At 42.1% G+C, this 18,899-nt stretch overlaps 1 protein-coding gene across 1 annotated transcript in view; it reads left to right on the top strand.

Annotated features, from left to right (window-relative positions):
• The window catches only part of EFCAB8 (EF-hand calcium binding domain 8), a 3,728,836-nt gene that overhangs the window by 2,831,830 nt on the left and 878,107 nt on the right, over positions 1-18,899 (top strand). The gene's annotated exons all lie outside the window — the stretch shown is intronic.

Raw genomic sequence — 18,899 nt, 5'->3', positions numbered from 1 at the left:
GTATTCAGAGGTTTGAAACTTATAGGTGATCTTTGGTGGAAACCTTGTAACTCTGCCATATAGTGGCTTAGCCTGGGGAGTCGCATGTGCACAGCCAGTTGTTAGTATAGTGGGTTTTGAGTAGTTTCTTAAATAGTGAAGCAGAGCTTGTAGAAGTTAAATGATTTGGGAGTGAGTTCCAGATTTATGCTGTAGTGCAGCCAAAAAGAGTTTTACCTGCTTTATTCTTATGTTTGATGACCTCTATGAGATTTCGGTCTTTTGATCTTAAGGTTCGGGTGGTGGTGTAGGGCTGTATTAGATCCTGTAGAGCTAGAGTTTTGTCAGAGAGGTAATACAGTCTGTGGGCTGTAGAGAGTTGAGTAGTAAGAAGTAGTTGGGGCAACTCAGGCCAGCTAAGTTGTTTGAGGGAAAGGCAGTGATGGGATCTACTAGAGGCACCTGGAGCAAGCTTGGCAATCTTGTTATAGCAAGATGCCATTCTGTTTAGTTCACTGTGGCGAAGATTAGTCAGGATAGGGGAGGCATACAGTAGGGTGGATAATAGGTGTGTTCTAGCAATAGTGGCTTTGGTATAATTGGTCATGAATTGCTTGTTCCGATACAGTAGACCTAGCTTTTTGTTCACTTTTTTGATTGTTTGGGCTATGTGTATGTCAAACTTTAGATTGTTATCAATTACTACTCCTTGGAGTTTCATGTCAGTTGTTGGGGTGATTGAGGTATTATCACTGGAGTTTATGGTGAAATCATTATTTAGTGCAGGAGCTCTACCTGGACTGAAGAAAAGTAGTTTTGTTTTTTTGGGATTGAGTACAAGTTTAATGCTAGAAAACCATGATTCAGCCAGAGTAAAGTTATTCTGTGTTTTGTTTGAAGCTCGCTTAAGGTTGGGGGCGGCGCATATAATAGTAGTGTCTGTATATTGCACTAAAGAGGCAGAGGGGGATGTGGCAGCTATCTGATGTGTAAATATGGAGAACAGTAAAGGCCCAAGTATGGAGCCTTGAGGGACTCCTAGGGATACTGGTAGAAGGGAGGATAGCTGGTCCTGCCAAAGAACTGCTTGTTGGTAGCCTGATAAATAGCTGTTGAACCATGATATTGTGAGGGAGTTAATGTTAAGGGTAGATAAAGTTTTGAGAAGCGGGCTGTGGTTGACCATATCAAAGGCTTTAGATAAGTCTAAAAATACAAAGAAAACAAAAAGTCCGTTGTTTCTATGGGTGTTGACTATGTTGGTATATCAGAGTAGAGCAGTGGTGGTACTATGGGAGGGACGGAAGCCATGTTGAGATGTAGATATAAGGTTATGTTTTAGGAGGTATTGCATTAGTTGTGAATGTGCTACTCCTTCTAGTATTTTTGATAAAGGAGATGAAATTGCAATTGGGTGGTAGTTGGTGAGCTCAAGGGAGTTGCCGCCTTTGTGGAGTGGAATAATATGAGATATTTTCCACAGGTTAGGTACTTTGCATTCTGCTATGGATCTATTTATGAGTATAGACACGGGGTAGGATATAGTTTCAACTGTTAGTTGAAGGAAATCAGCAGGAAGTTTGTCAGCAGGTAATGTGGTAGATTTTAGCTTCTTGAGGAGTTTAGTAATAAGTTGGGTAGGTGCTGGAGACAAGGAAAAGTTAGAGGGAGTCTGTTGTGTAGTCGGGTTAGTTGTGGTTGGAGAAGGTTTAGGGCTGGTGGTGTTATTTAGGGTGTTAGATAGAGCTAGGACTGTTTCTGTAAAGAATTTGTTGAATTGTGCAAGGGTGTCCTATTTGTCGGTTGGAAGTATGGGTGTGGGAGTGCCAGTTTTACCTGGCTGCAGTAATTTTCTTATTGAGGCCCAGAATTTTTGAGGGTTGTGAGCATTTTTCTCTTGTAAGGTTTTGTAGTAATTGATTTGATCGAGTCTTATAAGTTGTTTGGACTTGTTCCGTAGTCCTAAGTAGTTTTGTTTTGAGGTAGTGGTTTTAAGTTTATGATATTGAGCCCAGGCTCTTTCTCTGTCCTTCATTATGGTTTTAGTTTCTTTTGGTAACCAAGGGGCATAGTTTGTCTTAACTCTGATGGTTCGGGCTGGTGCATGACGGTTTAGGATTGAGAGAAAGGTTGTATTAAAGTAATCTATTGCTTCATCTAGGGGTAGGTGTTTTAGGGTAGTCCAGTTACAGTATTTTAGTTCGTTGTTTAGGTCCTTGGCTTGGACGTTTTTGTTATAGACTGTTCTAAGGATGGGTTGTTTACTATGGTGGGATTTATGTCTAATAAGGTAGGTTGACTGGTGATCACTCAAATTGTCTGGTAGGCAGCCTGATTGGTGTGCTAAGGTGGGATCAGATAGAAGTATCCAATCTAAGATGGATTGACGTTTGGATTTCTTCTCGACTCTTGTGGGGTTATCTATGATTTGGGTAAACCCATGAAGATTAATATGTGTAGAGGGATTAAATTTGGTACAGTCAGACCAGTCAATGTTAAAGTCTTCTAAGAGAATGGTCTCTTGTGGATGGGAGGTAGACATCCAGTGTAACAGGCTTTCCATAGTGGCAATGTTATTTCCTGGTGGGATATAGGCACCTGCTATGACTATATGTTTGGTAGAATTTAGTTTTAATTTAGCAAGAATGAGTTCTATACCATTGAATTCCTCAGAGTTGTAGCTAACCTGTTCCAATGTGAGATGATTTCGAAACAGTATGGCTACGCCTCCTCCTTTTTTCCCTGTCCTATCTTTCCGCATAATATTATAGCCACCCTTGGAATAGACTGGCCCTAGAGACACTAGCAAAATAAATTATCTCAAAGGATAGTAAATGCAGGTAGGTGAGAGGAATGGCTGCTATATCTTGAGAGTAAAGAGATATAAAAAGTAAGGTAATGGTATTGAAAAAGATGGATATAACAGAGAGAGTAGGTCAGAGAAGAGGGGAGAACCTTACAGGGAATTTACAGAGAAAGACTATCAGGTGAAGGAGTGGGGTAGAAAGAAAGGAAAGTGGCAAGAGACTGAGGTGTCCTAACAGCGAGCTCCACAGTTAGGGCAGATAAATAAGTATTTACATAAAGCAGTAGAGACGTACACTAATTGCACTTTAGAAGCTGCTCTGAATCACCGGAGGTGTGCTGGGAGGTGCCCGTTCGCAGTGTACTTCTTTTAATACTGCGGATGTGCTGTTAAGCAGGGCTTGCGACCTAGGGAGAGAATAATAACCTCAACAACTAAGCCATACACAGTATTACAATGTTTTATCATTCACGGCTATTTTTCTAACTCTGCATGGTTGCCTATGCTTAAAATGGCAAGGCACAGTTATTAAACTGTAAAGGCATTAGCTACTGCAGCTAATAACCAAGATTGCAGGCACTATTACAAACCTTTCCGCTCGCGGCTGATTATGTAAATTGCTGCATGGATATTTAGATATAGTCATCTCAAACAGTTGTAAACTGTAAAGTTATCATCCAATCTAACAAGTACTACACCCGTACGCACTGCTGTATCCTTTTAAAGACCTACAGTGTTGTTGCCTAATACCGCACGGTTATTTAGTTACAATATTCTGACATGGTTTTAAATGCAAAGTCTTTGACTACTGCAGAACCATTGTTTCCGCTCAAATTGTAATATGTGCATCAAAGTTATCAGTCGCTAATGCCGCTACACATCTCAATGTTAAACAGTAGAAGCTCACATTCTGATGACTGCACAATGCTTTACTCATAATGAACAACGCTAATATCCTGAACAGAAAAGTATAGCATTTATGCCTTGAAACAACACAATTCTATGACATAGAAAGCAATGCCGTAGTTAGGTAATGCATGTACAGTTGTGGTATATTGAGCAAAACTTAATCAAAAACTTACTGGGAGCACGCTGCTGGAACTCTCTCTCTAGCAGGAGGGGGAGATTAAAGATGGCGGCCAGCTGTTACCCAGGAGTTTTAAAACCTCTGACCATGGGACATGTGAACCTTAAAAGGTGGGTAGAGGGGTCAGGGAAGTGATACAGTAGGAGTAATGAAGTATAAGGCTAGCAGAAACTAGCACGGGAAAGTTAAGCACCCACCCTTGGAATGGACTAGTTCTAGAGACACTAGCAAAATAAACTCGAAATCTCGAAAGATACTAAATGCAGGTAGGTGAGAGGAATGGCCGCTATATCTTGGGAGTGAAGAGATATAAAAAGTAAGGTAATGGTATTGAAGAAGATGGATATAACAGAAGGAGTATCAGAGAGGAGGGGAGAACCTTACAGGGAATTTACAGAGGAAGACTATCAGGTGAAGGAGTGGGGTAGAAAGAAAGGAGAATGGCAAGAGACTGAGTTGTCCTAGCAGCGAGCTCCCCAAGTAGGGCAGATAAGTAAGTATTTACATAAAGCAGTAGAGAAATACACTAGTTGCACTTTAGAAGCTGCTCTGAATCACCGGAGCTGTGCTGGGAGGTGCTCGTTCGCAGTGTACTTCTTTTAATACTGCGGATGTGCTGTTAAGCAGGGCTTGGGAGACTAGCTGCACTTTAGAAGCTGTTCTGAATCACTGGAGCTGTGCTGGGAGGTGCCTGTTCACAGTGTCCTTCTTTTAATACTGCGGATGTGCTGTTAAGCAGGGCTTGGGAGACTAGTTGCACTTTAGAAGCTGCTCTGAATCACCGGAGCTGTGCTGGGAGGTGCCTGTTCGCAGTGTACTTCTTTTAATACTGTGGATGTGCTGTTAAGCAGGGCTTGGGAGACTAGTTGCACTTTAGAAGCTGCTCTGAATCACCGGAGCTGTGCTGGGAGGTGCCTGTTCGCAGTGTACTTCTTTTAATACTGTGGATGTGCTGTTAAGCAGGGCTTGGGAGTGGGAGCATGCTGCTGGAACGCTCACTCTAGCAGGAGGGGGAGATTAAAGATCTACCAGTACCACCAATAGATGCCATCTGTGCAGCAGCTACCTGGGCGAGACGTCATACCTTTATCACTCATTACAAAGTAGATTTGGCCTGTAGGGACAGGGCATGCTTTGGGTCCACTGTTCTGAAGAATATACTCCCATGAGCCACCCAAGAAAAATGATGCTAGGGATGCTGTCCCATCAGTAAAGAATGAAGGCGAGATAGGACAACTTCACATAACGAAGTTATGTACCTACCATAACATTCCATTTGTGTTGTCCATCTCGCCTTCATTCTTACGTCCCACCCTCCTAATCCCCTTCCTTTGGCTCCTGGAGGAATGAGAGGTCACAATTTGACACCTAATGGTTTTTGACCCTTTTCTCTTAGCTTACCAGCTTACAATAATTCCCTTTTTCTCTATGCAAGTATATTTGATTACATACTAGCTTTTTCTCTATCAGCAAACAAGATCTGGGGAATGCCCTGCAGCATCATGGGATAGGAAGTGAGCTACGAGCTAGCTGAAGACCTCGAGCTTTATTAAATAGCCGAGTTGGAACCAAGGATCAGTTCCGAACCCATCAGTAAACTTCTTTTTACATCAGAGTTCAAAATCACAGGAAATATTTAAAACAACATTGCAGGACAGTCTCAAATAAATAAAGAAAAATATCTAAATTAAGCTCAGGTATATTCCTGAGTATATTTAAAAGAAATTACTGTACCCTAGATAACTTACTTACAGAGCAACGCAAGTGTGTGGTAAATGGGTCTTCCTGTCAGGTCAAAGACAAAATACAGAATGCTCAGTCTCTCTCTCTCAGGGAGTTCTTAAATTAATATTTCAAATATTGCTGCTGGGATACTTGCAGCATGACATCACTTCTTATTATCTGACTATCCTAAGTGAACCCCCCCCCACTGCAGCTGGTAGCATTTAGCATCTCCCTGTGAAATACACAGACCTCAGATCATCTGGCAAATGGTGGAAGTCGTAAAATAATTTACATTCCTCCACATTTAAAGACAATACAAAAAACTTCACTAGTACATACATTCTGTCTCCTGTTGACTGAAACTGAAAGATAAAATCATTTTGTTACGTGGTTATAAAGTAATTTAAGTTTTCAGATATTCTTCTGAAGTTAACTTCTTGTGTTTCAATTTCCATTGTTGTTAAAATATATATATCTAAACAGTTACAGTAGTGTATATGCATTTCTGCTCAGTACTTTACAAAATATCTCCTCAGCACATGTCTGTACAATATGACATACAGTCCTAATACATCGTAATGCAAGCATCTTACATTCACAAATGACACACAACCACTTACAAAATTCCAGATAGCTGAGCTGGCAATATCTCCTTTTGTCACACTTCTATATAAATTATATTAATATTCACAAATGACATATAATTATTTACAGAATTCTAGCTAGCTGGGCTGGCAGTATTTGTTTTCATGACAAGCAACTCACTCGAGACTGCTGGGATTCTTGGTGTTTCTTACTTAGATGAGTGGCTCCTAACTTCTCTGGCCAGGCATCTTCTCTTACAGGCAAGGGACTACTTGCTCCAGTTATGTCTCCTCCTTGGCATCACAGTTAATGACAGCAAATCACAACTCACACCTATGCAGTCAGGAGTTCATAGGTGCTCATCTAAACATGGCCAGTCAGATAGCCTCTCACCCTCCAAGTTACATCCAGACTCTCAGATCACAGGTCAAGAGAGTAATACTGCATTCCTCTCTTCCAACATGACTAATCTTACAAGCTTTGGGATCCATGGTAGCAGCTATCACCCTAGTCCCTTTAGCCATATTTCACATGTGAATACTGCAATGGACCCTGTCTGTACAGTGGTCCATTCTTCAGCAGCCTTTAACCACCCCAGTCAAAATTACACAAGCTTGCAAAATATATCTTTTTTGGCGGCTTTACTCAGACGAAGTGTCCAAAGGCCATCAATTTGTTCTTCCCATGCCACTGCCACTATGATCATGGACGCCTCCCAACTTGGGGGGGGGGGCACTAATTGGGAAGAACAGTCCCAGGTATGTGGTCACCAGAAGAGCCCAAGACACATATCAGTGTCCTAGAAATGAGAGCAGTTCCTAGCGTTGCAGGCTTTTCAAGACGCTCTCCCCTTTAGAATGATTGCTGTTCAGACAGACAGTATGTTTGTAGTCTGGTACACTGACAAACGGACAGGAACTAAATCTTATCCACTATATTAAGAAGCAATGAGAGTGTGACAATGGGTGATACCTTCCTGCCTCTTTCTAATAGCAACACACACACACACACACACACTGGAGAAAGCCAACGTGATTGCAGACAAACTAAGCAGATCCATTCTGATGCCTCATAAGTGGTCTTTCAATGTCAAAGTGGCAGAGAGAATTTTCTGTTGATGAGGGCCAGCTATGCTGCTACCTTTTTTCTTTTCCCCTCAACAACAAGGCAGCAGTTTCTTTGCCATGATCCCTCAAACGAGGGAGTCACAGAGAGATGTTATAATCCAGGATTGGCCCTCTGGTCTTCTCTATGCTTACCCATCATTATCTCTCATCCAAAATTTTCTTCAGAAAGCATACCAGTTGAAAAACACAATTATCCTCATTGCTCCTTTTTATCCTCGTCAGATTTGGTTCCCCATCGTCTGGCCTCATCTTCTACATCTGCCTTGAATACTGGATCCCAATCCAGACCTCCTATCTCACCCGACAGGTATGACTCATCCGGGCATAACAAACTTTAAACTGACTGCATGGTTTCTTAAGTTCCACTGATTGCTAGACAGCCCAGACTCTCCTCCCTGGTCCATCATACTGTTATCTTTTCAAAAAGCTTCTTCTAGAAAGATTTACAAAAGTAAATGGAAGAGATTTGTGTTCTGGGCCCTTAAGTGTGATCGGAACCCCTTTTCTGCCCCTATACCACCTGTACTTGATTTTTTTAGTTTCAGTTTTCAATGAAGGGGCTTGCTTTTTTAATGTTAAGGTCCACTTGGCTGCCATTTCAAATATCCATCTAGGTGAAAATAATTCTTCCTTCGTGTCTTTTAAATTATGCAAAGACTTTCTCAAACAAACTTTTCTATTTCCACTAAAGGATCCTACTCCTCCTTGATATTTAACTATTTTGCTTCAAGCTCTGACCTAAGGCCCCTTTGAACCCTCAGCCAGGTCAAACCATAAGTTTTTGTCTTGGAAAATCATTTTTCTAGTTGTATTACATCAGCTAGATGATCATCCAAACTCTAGGCTCTGTCTTTCAAATCTCCTTGTCTGTTTTTCTACAAAGACAGGGTGCCATTATGGACCAACCCTTCCTTTTTGCCTAAGGTAGCTTCTGAATCTAATATCAACCAGTTGATAAACTTCCTGATTTTCTTTCCAGATTTTTCAAACAAGGAAGAGTACGTGCTCCATCTTTTGGACGTACATAGACAACTTTGGTTTTATCTTCATCAAACCAAGAAATTCCGGATGACCAACCAGTTGTTTATATCCTTTCACCTAACAAATTGGGCAAGTCGGTTTCCAAAGTTACACTGGCCAAATGGTTAACTAACTGTATCTCCTTTGTCTATAGTAAAAGGGGATTGTCCTTGCCTAAGCCTCCTAGAGCTCATTCTACAGGTCCTTGGCTGGATCTTTAGCCTTTTGGGCAAGAGCTTCTATAGATGACATTTGTGAAGCTGCCACTTGGTCCAGCGCTCATACATGTATTGCTCATTACAAATTTGATTTGGTTTCTAGGAACAGAGCTGCATTTGGGTCCGCAGTACTCTGAAATATCCTTCCATTAGGACCACCCAAGGTTCATCTAGCTGGGGATTCTGTCCCATCAGTTGAGAAATTCATAAAAATGACAACATCAAATAAAAGTTATGGACTCACCGTAATGTTACATATGTGTTGCCCATTTTCATGTTTCAACTTCCTGCCCTCCTAACCCCCTTCCCTTTGCTGCTACATAGGCTTAAAGGTTTCAGTTTGGGAACTGTTGTTCCTTGTTTGATCTCCAGCTCTTTTTCTAATTCTGTACCTTCTTGAGTTCTCTTAAGGTATTATCCAGTGCCTTCTGTGGGCAGCAAACTTAACCTGAGGTATATTAGGCTGATGGAGCATTATGAATACAACATAAAACTACTGTTCAGTCTCAGCCTTACTACAGGATATGTACCCAAAGAGTGGCGACAGCAACAGTGGTCGCCTCCACAAAGGTGGTGCCTCAACGGACCCTGGAAACTATTGCCCCATAAGCCTGACTAGCTTGGTCTGCAAAGCTATGGAAAGGATCATCATGGACCTCATAAATAAAGATATTGGGGACCTACAGACACTGGATCCTACCCAGTTCGGCTTTGTTAAGGGCAGATCCTGCCTCTTAAACCTGGTCGACTTCTTTGAAACGGTCACCAAGGCCATTGACGAAGGGAAGGTGGTCCACACAGCCTACCTGGACCTCACAAAAGCCTTCGATACAATACCCCACTCGGGCATTATAGATAAGCTCACCAGCTTAATTATAAGCCCCTATGTCACTAGATGGGTTGCAAACTGGCTCAAGGACAGAACCCACATGGTTAGAATTGCTGGAGCCATGTCAGACTCCAAACCAGTTACAAGTGGCGTCCCACAAGGCTCAGTCCTGGGACCTCTCTTGTTCGGTATATATTTCTCTGAGGTACAGGCCAACACGGAAGGAATGTGACTGACCAAGTTCGCAGATGACTGCAAACTGGGCGCCATCATCGACTCTCCAGCCGACACAAGCATCCTCCAAAAGGGCCTCATAGAAACAGACAACTGGTGCCAGAGCCATGGCCTCAAGCTAAACGCCAAAAAGTGTATAGTCATCCCTTTTGGCAAAAACAAAGTGCCCACAAATTACCACATAGGTGGTAATCCATTAAGTACAGAAGAAGTAATTAGGGACCTGGGGACCCAAGTTGATAGCAATCTCTCATTTAACAACCACATGGCCAAAGTGGTTAGAAAAACATTTTATATAGCCCACCTAATCATGAAGGGATTCACATCTAGATCAGGGGAGGTCATCATGCCTCTTTACTCATCCCTCATCAGGCCCATAATCGAGTACAATGCCCCTTTTGGGATGTACCTTACCAAACACCTGCAGCAACTGGAAAGACCCCAAAAGTACCTCACCAAGAGGATCAAAGGGCTCAAACAGATGCCATATGCTGCCCGGTTAAAGAAACTCCAGCTCTACTCAGTGACATACCGCCTGCTCAGAGGCGATCTGTGCCTGACGTATAAAGCCATGTCCAACCCGGAATTAAGGGACATGCTGCACCTCAAAAAATCCATATCCCATCGAGCTACGCACTCGAGAGACTTGAACCTCAGCACTGAAATAAATAGGACATGCTGGAGGGACAGATTCATAACCCAGAGTCTCCCTTCACTCTGGAATAAAATCCCAGTCCAGGTTAGGCAGAGTCCCTCATTGACTCTCTTCAAGAGGAATCTTGATGAGTGGATGGGAGATCGTAGGTTTACACCGGGTATTACTTCTGTGTCATTGTTAGACAGAGGCACAGTATACTAACCTCGAAAAAGGGCATAGCAAAATTAATTTAAAATGGGTGGCGAAAGCCAAACATACTCTGGCTAGGCTTATAAATGCCCTAGGGCAGATAGCCTAGTATGAACCTATGAACCTATGAGTAAAGAGCACAGCTCGAGAGTTTGGATCCGAGGATCTAGCAGAAGTGGCTGAGTCAGATCTGGGCACCATCAGTTGAGGGAGAATAAAAATGGACAACGCAGATGTAACATTGTGGTGATTACATAACTTTTTATGAAGGGGAAGCTCCCTTGCACACCCCCCAACTTACATATACCAATTATATGATCACATAACAGTAAGGAAAGATGTTAAGTTGTCTATCTCGCCTTCATTCTTGCTGGATGGGTTCGGAGCCGACCTGCGCCTCGACTGGCACACTCTAAAAGCCTCGAGAGTTGGTTCCACCCCGGCTCGAGGCTCCACTTTATATCCCACAATGCTAGGCGCAGAGTTACCTCAGATCTCGCTTTCTGCCATTTGCAGCTTACTATCGAGGTGTTGGTTTTCTACCTAGTTCTTGGTAAAGTGACTTTTCTTGTGTAAAGTTAGTCCATTTAAACCCCTTTAATTTTAATATTTTTACTTATTTCCCGCTTAGTTTAGAGAAATTCTTATCCCTTTCTTAAAAATTCTATTTTTTTCCCTCAAGAACTCTTAGGGTTCTTCCCTTTGGGCCTACAGGCCTTTTTTCTTCTTTCCCTACTGGAGAGTGTGTGTGTGTGTTATTTTCTTTTTAAAACCTAGTTAGTGGTTTATTATTTTTAAACTAGACAGGGTGTAATTAGTGTGTGTGTGACTGTGTGTGTAATTACACCTGTAGATATGTCTAAAGAAGCAAAGGTCTCCTGGATTCAAGTGCAAGTGTGATGCGGTGAAATGTCAGAAAATGTCCCTGAGCCAGACGCTCACACTTCTGTCACCCACCCTTGGAATGGACTAGTTCTAGAGACACTAGCAAAATAAACTCGAAATCTCGAAGATACTAAATGCAGGTAGGTGAGAGTAATGGCCGCTATATCTTGGGAATGAAGAGATATAAAAACTAAGATAATGGTATTGAAGAAGGTGGATATAACAGAGAGAGTAGATCAGAGAGGAGGTGAGAACCTCACAGGGAGTTTACAGAGGAAGACTATCAGGTGAAGGAGTGGGGTAGAAAGAAAGAAGCATGGCAAGAGACTGAGTTGTCCTAGCAGCGAGCTCCCCAAGTAGGGCAGATAAGTAAGTATTTACATAAAGCAGTAGAGAAATACACTAGTTGCACTTTAGAAGCTGCTCTGAATCACCGGAGCTGTGCTGGGTGGTGCTCGTTCGCAGTGTACTTCTTTTAATACTGCGGATGTGCTGTTAAGCAGGGCTTGGGAGACTAGCTGCACTTTAGAAGCTGTTCTGAATCACTGGAGCTGTGCTGGGAGGTGCCCGTTCACAGTGTCCTTCTTTTAATACTGCAGATGTGCTGTTAAGCAGGGCTTGGGAGACTAGTTGCACTTTAGAAGCTGCTCTGAATCACCGGAGCTGTGCTGGGAGGTGCCTGTTCGCAGTGTACTTCTTTTAATACTGTGGATGTGCTGTTAAGCAGGGCTTGGGAGACTAGTTGCACTTTAGAAGCTGCTCTGAATCACCGGAGCTGTGCTGGGAGGTGCCTGTTCGCAGTGTACTTCTTTTAATACTGTGGATGTGCTGTTAAGCAGGGCTTGGGAGTGGGAGCATGCTGCTGGGCAGCTCACTCTAGCAGGAGGGAGATTAAAGATCTACCAGTACCACCAATAGATGCCATCTGTGCAGCAGCTACCTGGGCGAGACGTCATACCTTTATCACTCATTACAAAGTAGATTTGGCCTGTAGGGACAGGGCATGCTTTGAGTCCACTGTTCTGAAGAATATACTCCCATGAGCCACCCAAGAAAAATGATGCTAGGGATGCTGTCCCATCAGTAAAGAATGAAGGCGAGATAGGACAACTTCACATAACGAAGTTATGTACCTACCATAACATTCCATTTGTGTTGTCCATCTCGCCTTCATTCTTACGTCCCACCCTCCTAATCCCTTCCTTTGGCTCCTGGAGGAATGAGAGGTCACAATTTGACACCTAATGGTTTTTGACCCTTTTCTCTTAGCTTACCAGCTTACAATAATTCCCTTTTTCTCCATGCAAGTATATTTGATTACATACTAGCTTTTTCTATCAGCAAACAAGATCTGGGGAATGCCCTGCAGCATCATGGGATAGGAAGTGAGCTACGAGCTAGCTGAAGACCTCGAGCTTTATTAAATAGCCGAGTTGGAACCAAGGATCAGTTCCGAACCCATCAGTAAACTTCTTTTTACATCAGAGTTCAAAATCACAGGAAATATTTAAAACAACATTGCAGGACAGTCTCAAATAAATAAAGAAAAATATCTAAATTAAGCTCAGGTATATTCCTGAGTATATTTAAAAGAAATTACTGTACCCTAGATAACTTACTTACAGAGCAACACAAGTGTGTGGTAAATGGGTCTTCCTGTCAGGTCAAAGACAAAATACAGAATGCTCAGTCTCTCTCTCTCTCAGGGAGTTCTTAAATTAATATTTCAAATATTGCTGCTGGGATACTTGCAGCATGACATCACTTCTTATTATCTGACTATCCTAAGTGAACCCCCCCCACACACACACACACACACACACACTGCAGCTGGTAGCATTTAGCATCTCCCTGTGAAATACACAGACCTCAGATCATTTGGCAAATGGTGGAAGTCGTAAAATAATTTACATTCCTCCACATTTAAAGACAATACAAAAAACTTCACTAGTACATACATTCTGTCTCCTGTTGACTGAAACTGAAAGATAAAATCCTTTTGTTATGTGGTTATAAAGTAATTTAAGTTTTCAGATATTCTTCTGAAGTTAACTTCTTGTGTTTCAATTTCCATTGTTGTTAAAATATATACATCTAAACAGTTACAGTAGTGTATATGTATTTCTGCTCAGTACTTTACAAAATATCTCTTCAGCACATGTCTGTACAATATGACATACAGTCCTAATACATCTGTAATGCAAGCATCTTACATTCACAAATGACACACAACCACTTACAAAATTCCAGATAGCTGAGCTGGCAATATCTCCTTTTGTCACACTTCTATATAAATTATATTAATATTCACAAATGACATATAATTATTTACAGAATTCTAGCTAGCTGGGCTGGCAGTATTTGTTTTCATGACAAGCAGCTCACTCGAGACTGCTGGGATTCTTGGTGTTTCTTACTTAGATGAGTGGCTCCTAACTTCTCTGGCCAGGCATCTTCTCTTACAGGCAAGGGACTACTTGCTCCAGTTATGTCTCCTCCTTGGCATCACAGTTAATGACAGCAAATCACAACTCACACCTATGCAGTCAGGAGTTCATAGCTGCTCATCTAAACATGGCCAGTCAGATAGCCTCTCACCCTCCAAGTTACATCCAGACTCTCAGATCACAGGTCAAGAGAGTAATACTGCATTCCTCTCTTCCAACATGACTAATCTTACAAGCTTTGGGATCCATGGTAGCAGCTATCACCCTAGTCCCTTTAGCCATATTTCACATGTGAATACTGCAATGGACCCTGTCTGTACAGTGGTCCATTCTTCAGCAGCCTTTAACCACCCCAGTCAAAATCACACAAGCTTGCAAAATATATCTTTTTTGGCGGCTTTACTCAGACGAAGTGTCCAAAGGCCATCAATTTGTTCTTCCCATGCCACTGCCACTATGATCATGGACGCCTCCCAACTTGGGGGGGGGGGGCACTAATTGGGAAGAACAGTCCAAGGTATGTGGTCACCAGAAGAGCCCAAGACACATATCAGTGTCCTAGAAATGAGAGCAGTTCCTAGCGTTGCAGGCTTTTCAAGACGCTCTCTCCTTTAGAATGATTGCTGTTCAGACAGACAGTATGTTTGTAGTCTGGTACACTGACAAACGGACAGGAACTAAATCTTATCCACTATATTAAGAAGCAATGAGAGTGTGACAATGGGTGATACCTTCCTGCCTCTTTCTAATAGCAACACACACACACACACACACACACACACACACACACACACACACTGGAGAAAGCCAACGTGATTGCAGACAAACTAAGCAGATCCATTCTGATGCCTCATAAGTGGTCTTTCAATGTCAAAGTGGCAGAGAGAATTTTCTGTTGATGAGGGCCAGCTATGCTGCTACCTTTTTTCTTTTCCCCTCAACAACAAGGCAGCAGTTTCTTTGCCATGATCCCTCAAACGAGGGAGTCACCGAGAGATGTTATAATCCAGGATTGGCCCTCTGGTCTTCTCTAAGCTTACCCATCATTATCTCTCAACCAAAATTTTCTTCAGAAAGCATACTAGTTGAAAAACACAATTATCCTCATTGCTCCTTTTTATCCTCGTCAGATTTGGTTCCCCATCGTCTGGCCTCATCTTCTACATCTGCCTTGAATACTGGATCCCAATCCAGACCTCCTATCTCACCCAACAGGTATGACTCATCCGGGCATAACAAACTTTAAACTGACTGCATGGTTTCTTAAGTTCCACTGATTGCTAGACAGCCCAGACTCTCCTCCCTGGTCCATCATACTGTTATCTTTTCAAAAAGCTTCTTCTAGAAAGATTTACAAAAGTAAATGGAAGAGATTTGTGTTCTGGGCCCTTAAGTGTGATCGGAACCCCTTTTCTGCCCCTATACCACCTGTACTTGATTTTTTTAGTTTCAGTTTTCAATGAAGGGGCTTGCTTTTCTACTGTTAAGGTCCACTTGGCTGCCATTTCAAATATCCATCTAGGTGAAAATAATTCTTCCTTCGTGTCTTTTAAATTATGCAAAGACTTTCTCAAACAAACTTTTCTATTTCCACTAAAGGATCCTACTCCTCCTTGATATTTAACTATTTTGCTTCAAGCTCTGACCTAAGGCCCCTTTGAACCCTCAGCCAGGTCAAACCATAAGTTTTTGTCTTGGAAAATCATTTTTCTAGTTGTATTACATCAGCTAGATGATCATCCAAACTCCAGGCTCTGTCTTTCAAATCTCCTTATCTGGTTTTGTACAAAGACAGGGTGCCATTATGGACCAACCCTTCCTTTTTGCCTAAGGTAGCTTCTGAATCTAATATCAACCAGTTGATTAACTTCCTGATTTTCTTTCCCGATTTTTCAAACAAGGAAGAGTATGTGCTCCATCTTTTGGATGTACATAGACAACTTTGGTTTTATCTTCATCAAACCAAGAAATTCTGGATGACCAACCAGTTGTTTATATCCTTTCACCTAACAAATTGGGCAAGTCGGTTTCCAAAGTTACACTGGCCAAATGGTTAACTAACTGTATCTCCTTTGTCTATAGTAAAAGGGGATTGTCCTTGCCTAAGCCTCCTAGAGCTCATTCTACAGGTCCTTGGCTGGATCTTCAGCCTTTTGGGCAAGAGCTTCTATAGATGACATTTGTGAAGCTGCCACTTGGTCCAGCGCTCATACATGTATTGCTCATTACAAATTTGATTTGGTTTCTAGGAACAGAGCTGCATTTGGGTCCGCAGTACTCTGAAATATCCTTCCATTAGGACCACCCAAGGTTCATCTAGCTGGGGATTCTGTCCCATCAGTTGAGAAATTCATAAAAATGACAACATCAAATAAAAGTTATGGACTCACCGTAATGTTACATCTGTGTTGCCCATTTTCATGTTTCAACTTCCTGCCCTCCTAACCCCCTTCCCTTTGCTGCTACATAGGCTTAAAGGTTTCAGTTTGGGAACTGTTGTTCCTTGTTTGATCTCCAGCTCTTTTTCTAATTCTGTACCTTCTTGAGTTCTCTTAAGGTATTATCCAGTGCCTTCTGTGGGCAGCAAACTTAACCTGAGGTATATTAGGCTGATGGAGCATTATGAATACAACATAAAACTACTGTTCAGTCTCAGCCTTACTACAGGATATGTACCCAAAGAGTGGCGTACAGCAACAGTGGTCGCTCTCCACAAAGGTGGTGCCTCAACGGACCCTGGAAACTATTGCCCCATAAGCCTGACTAGCTTGGTCTGCAAAGCTATGGAAAGGATCATCATGGACCTCATAAATAAAGATAATGGGGACCTACAGACACTGGATCCTACCCAGTTCGGCTTTGTTAAGGGCAGATCCTGCCTCTTAAACCTGGTCGACTTCTTTGAAACAGTCACCAAGGCCATTGACGAAGGGAAGGTGGTCCACACAGCCTACCTGGACCTCACAAAAGCCTTCGATACAATACCCCACTCGGGCATTATAGATAAGCTCACCAGCTTAAATATAAGCCCCTATATCACTAGATGGGTTGCAAACTGGCTCAAGGACAGAACCCACATGGTTAGAATTGCTGGAGCCATGTCAGACTCCAAACCAGTTACAAGTGGCGTCCCACAAGGCTCAGTCCTGGGACCTCTCTTGTTCGGTATATATTTCTCTGAGGTACAGGCCAACACGGAAGGACTGTGGCTGACCAAGTTCGCAGATGACTGCAAACTGGGCGCCATAATCGACTCTCCAGCCGACACAAGCATCCTCCAAAAGGGCCTCATAGAAACAGACAACTGGTGCCAGAGCCATGGCCTCAAGCTAAACGCCAAAAAGTGTATAGTCATCCCTTTTGGCAAAAACAAAGTGCCCACAAATTACCACATAGGTGGTAATCGATTAAGTACAGAAGAAGTAATTAGGGACCTGGGGACCCAAGTTGATAGCAATCTCTCATTTAACAACCACGTGGCCAAAGTGGTTAGAAAAACATTTTATATAGCCCACCTAATCATGAAGGGATTCACATCTAGATCAGGGGAGGTCATCATGCCTCTTTACTCATCCCTCATCAGGCCCATAATCGAGTACAATGCCCCTTTTGGGATGTACCTTACCAAACACCAGCAGCAACTGGAAAGACCCCAAAAGTACCTCACCAAGAGGATCAAAGGGCTCAAACAGATGCCATATGCTGCCCGGTTAAAGAAACTCCAGCTCTACTCAGTGACATACCGCCTGCTCAGAGGCGATCTGTGCCTGACGTATAAAGCCATGTCCAACCCGGAATTAAGGGACATGCTGCACCTCAAAAAATCCATATCCCATCGAGCTACGCACTCGAGAGACTTGAACCTCAGCACTGAAATAAATAGGACATGCTGGAGGGACAGATTCATAACCCAGAGTCTCCCTTCCACTCTGGAATAAAATCCCAGTCCAGGTTAGGCAGAGTCCCTCATTGACTCTCTTCAAGAGGAATCTTGATGGGTGGATGGGAGATCGTAGGTTTACACCGGGTATTACTTCTGTGTCACTGTTAGACAGAGGCACAGTATACTAACCTCGAAAAAGGGCATAGCAAAATTAATTTAAAATGGGTGGCGAAAGCCAAACATACTCTGGCTAGGCTTATAAATGCCCTAGGGCAGATAGCCTAGTATGAACCTATGAACCTGTGAGTAAAGAGCACAGCTCGAGAGTTTGGATCCGAGGATCTAGCAGAAGTGGCTGAGTCGGATCTGGGCACCATCAGTTGAGGGAGAATAAAAATGGACAACACAGATGTAACATTGTGGTGATTACATAACTTTTTATGAAGGGGAAGCTCCCTTGCACACCCCCCAACTTACATATACCAATTATATGATCACATAACAGTAAGGAAAGTTCAAGGTCACTTTTGCTGAATGTAGATTTTTAGCAAAACCATTAAAGAGATTTGGGGCTTGCAGAAATTACCTTCTCAGAGTTGTCACATTCTCCTTAGATTACCTGAGAGTCATGTGTCTGCTGAAATAAAGATATATTAGTCACAGACAGAAACACAGCATAGGTCCTTAAAATCAGCATGCATTATACTTCCTTGATGTATTCTAAGGAAAATATAGTTCCTCTGAAATAAAGATATTGCATTCATTTTAAAGATTCATTGGCATTATTATTTTAAAAGTTATCTTGACAACAACACTAGGATTTTAGTTTAAATTATCATTGGCATTATTTCTGAATATATAAGGTGTGTTTCATAAATAAATTTCATGCTAATAGTTTCAAAAGAATCCTTTAATCTTGAAATGACTACCATCCAAGGACTATGCAGTGTGAGACCAGTTTTTATGGATGTTACTTTTTGAGATCATTTTGGCTGACAGTCATATGAATAGAATAAATGCATTCCTGTCCATGAATGTTTGTAGATGCATTATATATGTTATATTAAGATGATGTACCATTAATTTAAATACATCACCTTATTTTTTAAGGACAAGACTGTAATGTATTTATTTGCTGACCTATCTAATGTAGTTATTATATTCTGTGATTTTTCTGTTCATATGTGTAACATGCCTCTACAAGATTTTTACTATTAAAGTTTACAC

This window comes from Protopterus annectens, chromosome 12.part0 (assembly GCF_019279795.1).
Source record: "Protopterus annectens isolate FY-2018-M chromosome 12.part0, PAN1.0, whole genome shotgun sequence".
Taxonomy (NCBI): Eukaryota; Metazoa; Chordata; order Ceratodontiformes; family Protopteridae; genus Protopterus; species Protopterus annectens.
The sequence above is the reverse complement of the archived record's forward strand: the minus strand, read 5'-3'. Positions and strand labels throughout refer to the sequence as shown.